Raw genomic sequence first — 14349 nt, 5'->3', positions numbered from 1 at the left:
TTGATTTATATTCCAATAAATCTTAAAAACTATCCAATTCAAAAACTTTTTCAGTATTTCATATTGACGGCAGTTAATCCATATGACAATATGACATACCTATGAATTTAATATTATATTATATCACCTATAAAGCATAATTTAACAATTAAATGGATTATCGAAAAAAATACAGAAATGTCTACAATTACTTTTATAATTTTCGTTATACATAAATAATTGACGTTATTCAATATTTGTCAACTACGTCCTCAAAATATAACTGATAATTTAATATAGTGCAGCTTTTCCTGTTCATAATAAAGTTCACTCATTTGATTTTCATACCCTGTATTGGATTAATGTTTTAATAATACTTATAGTTGAAGCACACATTTTGAGAACATAATTTTTAGTTTAAAAACGTGTCGTAAAAAATACGTATACCTACTTTAAAATAAACCAACTGTTGAGCCAATTAGTTAAACAAACACGTTTTATTGGTTTTAACGAGCTAACTAACAATATCTCGTCATTATTCAAAAGTTTAATAATTTAATATATAAATAAAAAGTTTTTATGTACCGAACTGCTGATATTCGATATTTCATAATTTTTAAATATAATATAGACATTTTTTACCTTGGTTCTACCTTATACTAGCAATGAATAAAATAATACAGTAAATAATGAAAAAAGAATCGTAATAAAATGTAGGTAAGTACTTAAAATTATAGAGAATTTAAATTTTAAACACAGACTGACAAAGTCCTAATAATAATTTGTTTTTATACACACACATGGAGATGTTTTAACCAAGATTAACCTCGCCTTATTCTTAATTTATAATTATTTTATTACATTTTTATTATTATTATTATACTATATTATGTTATGCCCGTCACTATAAAATGACTACCAGCGCGTTACGTGACTATCTACCGGTGAAATTTTCACCGAGGTTGGATTTAGATCATAATAATTTATCTAAGTACACATGCTTACAATACAATGATTTGTGAATATTAAAATAATTCTAAAACAGTAAAAATGGCAGTTATGATGGTCGTAGAAGCGTATGAATGTGCATCCCTACAATTAACCAGTGAATAATAAATAGGGGACATTATATTTTGCTTTATAAAGCCAGGTTTCACTATAGGTACTGTGTATTACAGAGTTGGGCATTGTTGAACTTTTAAGTAACGTATATTTAACCAACATTTTGTTACCTTTCCAACGTGGCTACCTGCGTTTTAGATGTACACAGAACCCAAGACAAAACGGTAAAGTGGAAACCAGGCATTACCTCGACGCACCGCCCTTTGCTTCTCGTAATCCTCGGAAAATGGGCAAAGCGTTTTGACGGACCGGAAATTAGGCTCGCATAATATATACGTAGGTACATAACTTATTTCACTGGAATTCATTGTAATACAAACCATTATTAACATGCACTCGTGGAACGACAGTGCGAAAACGACTTGAACAAGAACCAAATAATTTGAAGGACGTGGAAAATAAAAATTTTAGGAAGACCGCGGAAAATATTACTGTTAACCGTTCGCAGAATACAATATAAATACATTGTGAACTGTGGTAACCAAATGTATACCGTGATTGACTGGGCAGACTTTGTTATAGTATGGTTTAAACCGGGTTTCTATATGCAACTGCAGTAGTGCATATGAGTACCGTGTACCGTGTAATAATTTAGCCCTCCTGATTGACCACAACATTCATTTGATATAGGTACCAGATATTTCCTGGTTTCATTTTGCGGTAATCCGTACTAATCAGTACTCACATACCAATATGATACCGTGAAGTTGGGTTATATTCAACTTTTCACCATGTGGTTATAATAAGTGTTTAATAGTTACTATATTATTATGTAATATACTAGGACGAATTTATTTTTTATCACAATAAACGTATAACGAGACATGGTGCACAGTTGTGAGGAAGCTCTTAAGACAGGACCTTCATCTGCATCGTCTACATCGTGCCGTTGTGTTTGAAATAAATTCAACTTCTAAAGTAAGTGTCGCGAATATTTTATACGTATTGACTATATTATACAAAACATATAGAGTATGTGATGACGCAAAGTGAAGGCACCTTATGTAAAGCAAATTTCCATTCGCTACAAAATGACAGTAACAAGTTACCATTCAACTCTATACCATACGGTAAGTGTATAGGTAGTGGAAATCTAGCTCTGCTCACAGCTAGATTACAGAGCTATAATATTTCCTTGGTCAGTCTTAATAGAGAATGGTGACCATAAAGTGACCAGACGTCCCGATTTTGGCGGGAGAGTACCGATTTTCAAGTAGGTATCCCGCTAAATATTATGATCAAAGCGGGACAGTAAACTGTACCGACTTATACTTTTCGTCCCGCTTTTGTCCCGCTTTTGTCCCGATTTCAAATAATAGTTAATTGGCTCTTATTTTCAGTGAAAATGTTTCACTTATTATGCCGAGTGTGTTGTTTATTTTATGTTCCATCAGATCATAATATGAGATTATTTCGGACAGTTCTTACTATCTATACTATGTATAGTAACTATGGCTATATAGTATTATATTATATTAGTTTAGAGAGTATTTAGCCAAATGAATAAAATATGGACAAATGAAAAGTCACAGTTTAAAATAGAAACTCGTAAAGCAATTTTAGTTACCAAAACAAATATAGATATGAATTGTTCAGAATTTTATAATTTTTTGAAAAAATCTCCTATATTGCTCAAAGTTATTACATCAAATGTTAAATACCATTCTCATAAATAATAAAATATATTATTATTATTATTATATTACTTTTAATGTTACTTGCGTCTATATTATAATTTATAACATATGATTATCTATATGATAATAATATTTATCTTTTTTTTTTGTTATTACTTATTTTATTATATAATATTATTATTTAACTATAAAATTATGTTTTTTTTTTAAATCTAATTTTAGCCTATGGTTCCTTTTGAAAACTTGTCCCGCTTTTATAGAATTATTATCTGGTCACTTTAGGTGACCAGCACACCATCCGATTAAAACATTTTTAAGTTAACATTTGAAAATCCGTCAAGTTTTTTATAATGTGACTCGACAATCTACTGTGAAGAGAGTTTAATATACACGTATATTTACGAGTCCACTCACTTTCGGTCCTACGAATTGAGTTTCACGAGGATTACGAGCAAAGAGCGGCACTTGAAGTCGGTAAGTCCCACATAAGTCACCAACCTATGAAGTAATTATGCATATGTTTACAGATTTCTATTGTACATTCGTAGTGTATTGTCTAGTACTCTAGTACAGTCTAGTACTCCTCTACGAGAAAGTTCATTTCTTTATAAAGGTATTCAAAAAATTGTAAATATTAAAATAAAAAACAACTGTGAGAGCAAAGCTCAGTATGGATGTAAACAATTTAAAACATACCAACTACTCGAACTTTAGCTTTATTATTGATTCAGGTTGATCCGTTAATTCCAATAAATTCCATGAATTTCTGGCACTTATCATCCGACAGTTAAAATACTATTAAAATTACCCATTAACGCACCTAAAACATTAAAAATTATCACATTCAATCGATAGAGTTAATTATGATAAAGTAAACTTATTTTAACTAAACAATTTAAGAAATCCTGAAAACTAAGCAGCTGTTTTTATTTTTCAGGAAGCACTAAGAAGCCTTAACAATATTTTGTCCCATAAAAACTGTTAACACTATAATTATTTTACCTTTGTGGTTTGATAAAAAAAAATCCTATACTTCTTTCTCTTCTAGTTTAGTTAAAAATAAAGCTCAATAAATTTATATGAATAATAAAACTAAATCATTATGATAAGTTATCATTTACATATAGAATAACACATGATACGCGGGTATACGCGAATATAAATGTCGAATGAACCTTATTGATATGACGGTTTCCATAATCAAAACAGTTGATTATATTAAACGTATTTATATTTCATAGTATTTTAGTATATTATATATATACGACAGCACGACACTGTAATTAGACATCATTATCTGAGAGGTATACTGACTATAGAGTTATTTATAAACATTGCGGTTAAACGTATTATATGCAATTGATAAACTCTACACAACACCACCAACACACGGTGTTAAGAGGACATTACACTCGCAAGTGTTGTCCTCGTCTTACAAGTGCGTAACATGGCAAATTTTACGGTCAGCAGAACAATTTAACTCTGATAGTTTAAAATAGGCGATGCCCGTTTCCACCAAAAGTGTACCTTTCCCTTTTCCACCAATACCCGTTTCCACCAAAAGTGTATCTTTCACTTTACACCAATATCCGTTTCCACCAAATAAAATTATTTACCACGTTTTTAAAAAAAACAATTGTATACTACAATATTCTACGATTAAAAAAAAAAATATCAACCAATTATATATTAATATATAAGTAGATACAATATATACATAACTAAATACACTAATATAACATTTTTTCAATCCAGCATTAGTATTTTATATAAACTTATGACCGTATTAAAGATTTTAATATAAGCGAAGTATACAAATTATTTTGGTAAATTAACCGTGGTTAAATTATAGGTAGATCTCATTTGGTAGTAACGGATATTGGTGGAAAAGGGAAAGATATACCTTTGGTGGAAACGGTTATTGGTAAAAAAGGAAAAGGTCTACTTTTGGTGGAAACGTGTTACGCCCTTTTAAATTTAGAATGAATTGATCCCTTATAAAAATTAAAGGTCACGTTATTATTATCTCATAGACTTATTATTATATTTTAATTTTAAACCGAGTTATGAATATTTTAAGATATACAAACAATTTACGATTTAAAAAATACTCATATTCGCTTTAAAATAAAAATAAAAAAAAAGCCTGAGATGCTCTAGATCAGTGGCGTACCGACGGGGGGGGGGGGGGGGGGTTAATCCCCCCCCCCCAAGTGAAATACGAATAATGATTTTTTTTATGGAATTTAGGCTAGGATCATGTTACGCGTTTTGTCGGTCGGTCTCTTCCCGATATGGTAACCCCCCCCATTAAAGAATTCTGCGTACGCCACTGCTCTAGATAATAATATAACCTTTAATTTTTATAAGATTTATCCACTAATTTTAAACTAACAGAGCTAAACATGATCTGCTGAGCGTAAAATTTGGTATGTTACGCACTTGTAAGACGGAGACAATACGTACGGATGTAGCATCCTCTTAACTCTTAAGAAGTTGGCTGATCAAACACAGATCTACAAATGATAACAGATATCCAAAAGTTGGACAGATAAATTTAAATGAAGAAAAGGCTAGTTTGTGGAAAATTCGGTAGTTAAATTATTTGCTAATTTAAAATATATTTTTTTTAATTGTCATTTGTTTAGTATTTTATAAACTAAGCATGTTAGGTGCCTTAAAAATACCAAATTTAACAGTATCTTTAAGATAGATTTCAAAGGAGATGAGATAAATTTTATTTTATATTTTTAATATTTTCCTATAATCCTGTTTCTTGTTTTTATTGATTAATATTTAATTATATATGTAATTGACACTTACAAATCATAATATTTAATCAAAACTTAATATAGGAAATTACTTAATATTATTTATATCTAAGAATCATAGGTAATCATAAAAAAATAAAATGTATATTAGTATATTTCTAGTTGTATGATTCCAAATTGCAGAGGATTAATTGCGACAGCGTAGTAATAAAGTATATGCAATGATAAATATACACATAATAACGTAGTATATAGGGTCATAAGGAGTGTTGGGGGCTTTGCCCCCCACGTTTATATATCAAGCACATTTAAGCGTATACTCACTAAAAAATATACGACTACAATGATGATAACTTATGAAATTTGAGAGTTCCATAATAAATCTAAATCTAAAATAGTTTTTTAAGAAGCTATTAACGACGGTCTGAAAGTGAAATCGCAATCAACCTGTAACAATTTAGGAAAGGAAACACTCACTTACATAATATACCAAACTTGAAATTATCTTACACCCATCGTACTACTTTTTTTTGTAGATTAATAAAAACTTAATTTCCCACATTATTAATATTATTATATAAAGTAAATTAATAAATTGTTAACATTGTAATTAATTAAACCTGTAGACTTTACAGCTACAGGTTTAAAAATTATAGCCGATAATACATTGAATAATATAAATTTTTATAAAAAAGATTACCGCTTTTCCATGGTGAACGAACTAAATAACCTCAACAGAATATTGAATAGCTTAGTAAATCGTTTGTATACAAAGGTTGCCCAATAAGGATTTTACTAATCATTGAAGATTGTAACGTAATGAAGTTCACAACCGTTTCTGCCGCCCGCCACTTAAAAATTGTAAATCTTTGCATGGCATCACTTAAAAGTAATATATGATACGCTCTTTAAAAAGGAAATGATCAATTTTAAAATAATTCCTCGTACTGTGTGATCGATATTTTAATTGCTTACATAATATTTTTAATTAATTAAAATATGTCTAAATATATATCATATATTTTATTTTAAATTTAAAAATATAAGCTTTAGAGATGCTTAACATTGTAAACCTAAATAAGAAATGTTTATCCGGACGTCCATTTTAACTGTAAACCTGCAGTAGATTTAATTTTTTTTTGTTTCGCAAAATCGTAATATATTATACCCCTTAGCTATTTTTCTGAAACTCTACTTTCCACTAATTCAGAAGAACACGATTTGAGTTAATGTCACTATAGCTCTTGTCTATGTATTCACAGAGAATATCGACGTTAGTTATTCAGTATATACTGAAAATATATACGAAGTATAATAATGAATGAATATAATATAGTGTTTAAATAACATAGATGATATATATTTGGTTGATGCTTAATTCTCAGTATCAATATCAATAAAAAATAAAAGTAAATATGATAATATGTTGATTAATTTTTTTAACGCCATGATAATGAACTATGATGGTAACGATCAGATAAATATTTATTGATAACGGAGAAATGTAATATGAGTAGTAACTAATGGTAATAACTAATGAATATTTACTATATTACATTTTTGTAAATTTTAAATTATTTATAATGACAGTCACAATACACATCTTTATAATGTGTGTTATTGTACGATGTACATATTTCTATAGCTGAATGTCTGAATGTATACACTGCAGTAGCTCAGTACATAAATACAAATATATGCATAATATAAGGTGGCATGTAAAAATATATATTTATATAATTAAAATATTCATCCAAACAACTATCACAATTTATTATAAATATTGATGGAAATCAATAAAATGGGTTTAATATTACAAAATAATACAATAAATTATTTTCCAATTCTACTTTAAGTGCTCTGATTGTTCATAAAAAAAATGTATGCATACATTATATTATAAATATGAAAACAGCAGATCACAGCTATATGATTCAGGTCGTTGTTAGTTGCTACATTGATCATAGAAACAGTTCATTAGGTATAAAAAATAGTGTCCAATCTAAAATTACATAGTGATATGAGAAAATACCCACCATATTTAATCTTAATCCATCATAGTATAGAGACATAAACAGCCACGCTTAAGACGATACACCAAACACGCTCAACCCCTTTTTTTCTTTAATGTTCAATAATAAAGTTATTTTGAAACTGAATTTTGGAATTATTAAACATATCCTCTTAAAGATCATATTTTCAAATTCTTAAAATTTGCTGTACTACTTCATGTAGAGAAACGATAACTTCTCTTTTTCAAATGAAACCCCCGTTTTTCTACCATAAATTATTTATTAGATAATTTTTCTTAAAATATTAATCAACATTTAAATGAGTTGTTTTAAAGTTATTTAACTTTGTGCACTTAAGTGAACAGATCCATAGTAATGAATTTGTAAGATATGAGGGCTATTGTGATTTAAACATATTAGTGATCCGTAATAATAATTTGTAACTTGTTCTTTGTAAATCGTTTATATGTAATAAATAGGTAATAAATCCATTATTGTATCTATTTTATTTGTAAAATAATTTTTACGTACCATAATTATCATAATAGTATAAAGATTTTAATAACTAAGGAACCAACTCGTTCATATTTTGAATTAAGTACATACATTGCAATTTTCAAAAAATATATCTACTAAATAATATGTAGTAAAAACATTAAATTTGATAATTTAAAAATACTGTCTTTTTATTTATTTAAAAATTCCAAAATTCAGAATTTCATTAAATTCATTATTAAGAAAAAAAGAGGGTGGCATGCTTGGTGAATCACCTTGTATGTCTGTTTTCTCCAAACTGAAGATTGTAAAACCTAAGGTCCCCATGTCTCTTTATCTAACTTGCTTATATTATTTTGTAGTAATTCACTTTGGTACTTTAATAGAATAATATAATTGTATATTATAAGATTTGTGATGTATTTCGTATAACGAATGTAATTCAATTCCTAAAAACTGGTCAAAAGATCCAATTAAAGTCTATTCATTCATATTTTCAACCAAAAATTAATGTCTTTAAATTACTATAATACTATTAAAGTAGCTATGTAAGTAGTATAGACTCGTGCTACTGAAAACAGACAAGATGACTCACACTGTGTTCTGGGAGCAAAATTTCGTTTTAAATTGGTTGGTAGGTAGGTACTAATAATTATACTTATTCCATATTTTATTCTATAAATTACCTATCTATAATATTACCGATACCCAAAATGTGTAGTTTACGGCCACAGAATAATTATATCCAATAACATTTATTTTATTCAAGTGATTTTTAAACTTCATTAACTAGTGAGTAATAATAAGTATTATCCTAATAGTTACATTTCGAAAAGTACTACTTAACCATAAATAACATGTAGGTAAAGCGTTATTTAACGAATAGGTACCAATTGTTTGTGGTTATAACTAAAGTTTTTTCTTTACATTGTACGTGTTATTATATTATACAATAAATTGAATGAATAAATTTAAATACTATAATAACGATAAAAATATAACGAGTCAATTAATTATATAACGGAAAAGCGATAATAATAAGCCTATATAGTCAAAATAAATGAGTTGAATGTAATAAGTAACTTAAATTGTTCAAAAGGACATTATAAATATAGTTAGGGTTGCGATGTTAAACAAATAATTATCCTGTATACAATATATATATATATATATATACATATATGATATGTTGCATCCTTTTATTGAAATTGCTCTTTTCGTGGATGTCATGAAATGTATTCATTTTGTGAAAATTATATTTTATTACATAAATTGGATGATTTTTTGATCTTTTAGTGAAGTGACAAAAATAATTTCATCCACATTATAAATACATAATAATTGTTATACTTTTGAATTAAAATATTTTACTATATAATTGTTTTTATACAATTAGTAATTTCATAACAAACAAACATTTTTGCTGTTAAACAAGCACATAATGTAACAAATTATTAACTTATATATATTTTTTTCTAAATAAAATAAAATAAAATACAAATTTTAAAAATATTGAATATAAGTAGGAAGGTATAAAAATATATTACAAATTTAACATAACATAGTATTTGGTTGTTAAAAATATAATTTCTACAATTCGTTATCAGAAAATATTATAAGTAATATCCTTATTAGATGATGATTTGATGTAAAAAGTTATAAAATTTATCAACACAAAATTTGTATCTCTTTTTACTATGAAAAGTAAAAAATCATTAGAAGTTATATTATTAAGACTCATTTGCTTAATATTTTTGTGTGATTTAAGAACCAAGTTTACTACAAAGTAATAATGGCCTAGAGTCTATATGAATTTTGAATTGAAATCACATTGACTAAAGATTGTGTTTTCCTACACGGACGTCCAATTCACCCACAAATAAACCAATTAAGATATCGAGCACATGCTAAGATCGCGAATGAAAGACGATGAGTGAAAAATAGTCAGTAGTCAGTTGGTGTTCGATTTGTTCAATAGTAAAAAAGCTATTCACGTGTCACGTCATCATTCATTAAGTATGTAGTAAAAAACATTATTTGCAATAAATCAAAGTTGGATTGATGAGTTCAAGACTACCATTTGGGTTTGTTAAAGCAATTACAATTTACAACTGACGAAGAAATACATTTCTATATATTACACAAACATGTGGTTTTACTGTAAATTATCAGTGCTTTTTATGACTTAATTAAAACCGTGTTTACTGAAATAGAAACTACAGAAGAAGAAGAGCAGAAGCAAATTATATAAACCAAATTATTAGTCGACTAAGAATCGGGTACACAAAACTTACATACGGATTTCTTATGGAAAAATAAAAATATTTTATATAGTTATATGTGAAGCAAGTGGTATTTCATTCACAGTAAGCCACTTACTAGCGGAATATCAACGACACGAACTAGATCGATGGGATCTCAACATGACAGAAAGCCTAGACGCTACAATTAGGCCCAACCCTGAACAAAACAACAAAATTATAAACTTCTTAAAATCAAAAATTTATTTGTTTAAAATATAATTAAATGCTAGGGAAAATTGTTAAAGGTACAATTTTAATCTAACTTAATATATAAAAATAAAGCATAAGAAAATCCATACGTCATACAAACGTACCAGACTTTGATGTCAATGATTATTGTATCGTTAAAGCTATACTCAAAGTCAACAGAGAACCGGCTGATCAACCAAACATTTTAAATGTAATATTTAAAAAAAAAATGGTTTGTAGAAATTAGGGACAAAACACGGAATGATCAAAGGATGTGATAAGCATAAAAAATATGGTGGCGACCGCTTGAAAAAAATGTGAAGTGTTCTCAAAAGTAAATTAAGTTGATTCATTGGATAAAGAGCTGACTATTCATTCACATCAGGTGGACAAGGCTTTTCTTTTTGTTTATGTAAGTCAAAAATCTAATGCCGAACATCAATATGAACTTGTTTAAACCACAAAAATATTTGTTTGTAGGTAATGTAATTGTATAAAACAATAATATTATCTTTGAATATTCTAATTTAATAATATAAAAATAATTGATTACGCCATGTAAATAAAATTAGTTTTGTCAATTTTACAAAAAAATAAATAAAATTAAGCATATTATTCAATAATTGTGTAGTATAACGTTATTTTTTACGAAATTGATGCGACATTAGTATACCTATTTTAAGTGAAGATATTTATGATATTTGTTAACATAAACAAATTTCTGCCTGTTGGCTATAGGTAATGACGAAATAATTATTATGATAGGTGGTGTACCTAAAACTTTTATACAATATATATTATCATGCGTAATAATAGATCTCGAATTCGAGATTATCATAAACTGCTAGATACAACTAAACAAGGTATAACAGATAGAACTGACTTTTGGAATAACTTTTGTTCGAATTAAAATTTTAATTTTTAATTTATTTTTTTTTTTGTTCATTAAGTGACCCTAATAATGGACAATAAATTATTTTTTACGTTTATATTTTTAACAATACTGAAAATAAAGAACTTGAAAATTAATAACATTTTTTTTTTTTTTTTTTTTGATAAATTCAAAATAGCCTAATTGTAAATCTGATTATAAGAACAATTTTGATGGTAAAAAGATTTATCTAAATAGTTTATTTTATAAATCAATATTTTTTTGGTTAAGTTAATTTGGAACGTATTAACTTTTTTTTAAAACTGATTTTTGGTAATTTACTAATATGAGTAAATTTCTTAAATTATTTACTTGTCATAACAATTTTTGTTATACGTTGAATTAGCATAATTTTTTTTTTTTTTGGTCAGATCTTTCTGTATAATCATGTATATAGGTATTTATTATAATATAATATATAAATAAGTATGTGTGATAAGAAAACGCCACACCATTTCATAATCGACGTGATTTCGGGTACACCCCCGAGAACAGTAATCAATAACCTACCTATTTATATATATATGAATCATAATTGCTAATAAATGCACAAACTAATATTATCGTTGCTACAGTAAGTTTTACATTTGAGATCGGCCCTGATTTACGTATATTTTACTATTTATATAATATGATCGTCCTTTACGTATATAGTCCTTTATACGTGAGCGATTTCTGACCAGTAAATAATATCACGTGACTTTAACACGACCGGCGAGATATTATGAATTACGATTGGTAGATGTATAGAACCAGCAAAAGGCGATGCGATTTATGATTCCCGGAGTAGACATATTCGTTGTATATTAAATACACTCGTTTAGATTACGATAACGGTTGTGGCGGTGGCGGCGGCGGTGTTGGAGGTAGTACCAAGCATACCAGATGAAGACTATAAATCGTCACACATAGTCATAGAACTATATTACAGTGCACTCTACTTAATAGTTATCGTATATATACTCAGGTGATGTGTAAATCGGATTGAATTTATAGCATGAAAAAAGTATATATATATATATATATATATGTATAGATATGTACATAAATAAATACATAACGATATAATGATATCATACACACACACACACACACACACACACACACACACACACACACACACACACACACACACACACACACACACACACACACACACACACACACACACACACACACACACACACACACACACACACACACACACACACACACACACACACACACACACACACACACACACACACACACACACACACACACACACACACACACACACACACACACACACACACACACACACACACACACACACACACACACACACACACACACACACACACACACACACACACACACACACACACACACACACACACACACACACACACACACACACACACACACACACACACACACACACACACACACACACACACACACACACACACACACACACACACACACACACACACACACACACACACACACACACACACATATACATATTAATTATATTTGTATGTGCGTAGATGGTATGTGCTCAGAAAATATAACAATATAGTTAATATACACGTCGTGCAGATATCGCCGTTATCAAATCGGGCGGAACGGTGCGTTTGATAAAAATTCAAAACCCAAAATAATACGTCGCGTGTAACAGACGCAAACAGTGTCCGCGGCATGCAAAGGCAGGGTGCAGCGCGTGTCGCACACGCGTTATCCGCAGGCATAGGCGGAAAAGCGATCCGATAAAATAACACTGTGCGAGATAAAACGCCGCGTGCATGCAACATTATGCGAAGAGAGCGAACAAGACTTATTACAGTATTATTAGCTGCAGGCGTGCACGGTTTGTGTAAATCGTGTACGACTTGCGGATATCATGGTACGACGTCGGGGATAAAATGTTATAGATCCAAGACCGCTGCGCTGTAGCGAACGGATCGATCGTCGACGGGTGTGAAAACCGAAAGAAAAATAACGAAATAAAATATAATATATTGGCCGGTTGCGCACATGCAGCCGTTTCAGTGCGAAAACCGTCGCCGTCCGACTACGGTGGCGGTGCTGCGGCGGGTGCGATGACAAAATAACCGTCGCGTAAAGTCACGGTTTAAAATAAATTACAAGCGCATAACACCACACCAATGGTCACATATTATATTGCAACAAAATAATGCAACATACCTAGGTCCTGTCTTATAGAATTATATGATGCACGCACCTACGTAATATTACACTACAATAATATAATATACACTAATATAGAAGTTATGTATAATATTTAATACTTAAACATACACACAAATAAATGTATACACATACACACACATATATACATAATATATAAATATATTTAACACTACCTACGCACTATATATATATATATATATATATATATATGTATGTATATATTATGCACACGTGTATACTAATAATATATATATACACACATACTAATGACGAGTACCTGTGCAGTTGTATATTGTATACTTTGGTAAAAGGGCACATCGGTCATACGCACGTGAACACACTGACTTACGTTGTTATTACTATTATTAATATTATTATTTTTATTATTATTGTTGTTGTTGTTGTTGTTGTACTGGCATGCGCCCGAAAGTCGTCGTGCTCATGCGGCGGCCGCTGGTCCGGGACTGTGGAAGCTGTGCGAGCAGTCCCACCGGCAGGTCAGGGGGCTCATTGATTTTCGGCACCCGTTGTCGTCTCTCCAGCCCGCACGGCCGTGGCCACGCGCGCCCGTCACCACGCGCGGGTCACATTGCACCGAAGCAGAACGATTCACGCCCAACCAATCGCCGAGTGCATCGATTCCGAAAAATACGCCCCGGTGGCGTCGTCCGTCCCCAGGTCGGGGTGATGTGAGAGGGAGGCTGTGTGTGGATC

General features: G+C 29.7%; 1 protein-coding gene across 2 annotated transcripts in view; it reads right to left on the bottom strand.

The window, feature by feature from the left end:
- mAChR-A (muscarinic Acetylcholine Receptor, A-type) overlaps positions 1 to 14089 on the bottom strand; it is a 36335-nt gene extending 22246 nt beyond the window's left edge. The window contains exons 1-2 of one of the 2 annotated variants that reach the window (XM_089226011.1): positions 13913 to 14089; positions 3435 to 3558 (exon numbers count right to left, since the gene is read on the bottom strand). The gene's annotated coding sequence lies outside the window, so the exon portion shown is untranslated. The remainder of the gene's footprint in view (positions 1 to 3434; positions 3559 to 13912) is intronic. The other variant, XM_015510892.2, reaches the window with a different exon arrangement.
- Between the last annotated feature and the right edge of the window lie 260 nt (positions 14090 to 14349).

Source organism: Diuraphis noxia, unplaced genomic scaffold (assembly GCF_037042655.1).
Source record: "Diuraphis noxia isolate RWA-SAM2 unplaced genomic scaffold, SU_Dnox_SAM2 contig0004, whole genome shotgun sequence".
NCBI lineage: Eukaryota > Metazoa > Arthropoda > Insecta > Hemiptera > Aphididae > Diuraphis > Diuraphis noxia.
The sequence above is the reverse complement of the archived record's forward strand: the minus strand, read 5'-3'. Positions and strand labels throughout refer to the sequence as shown.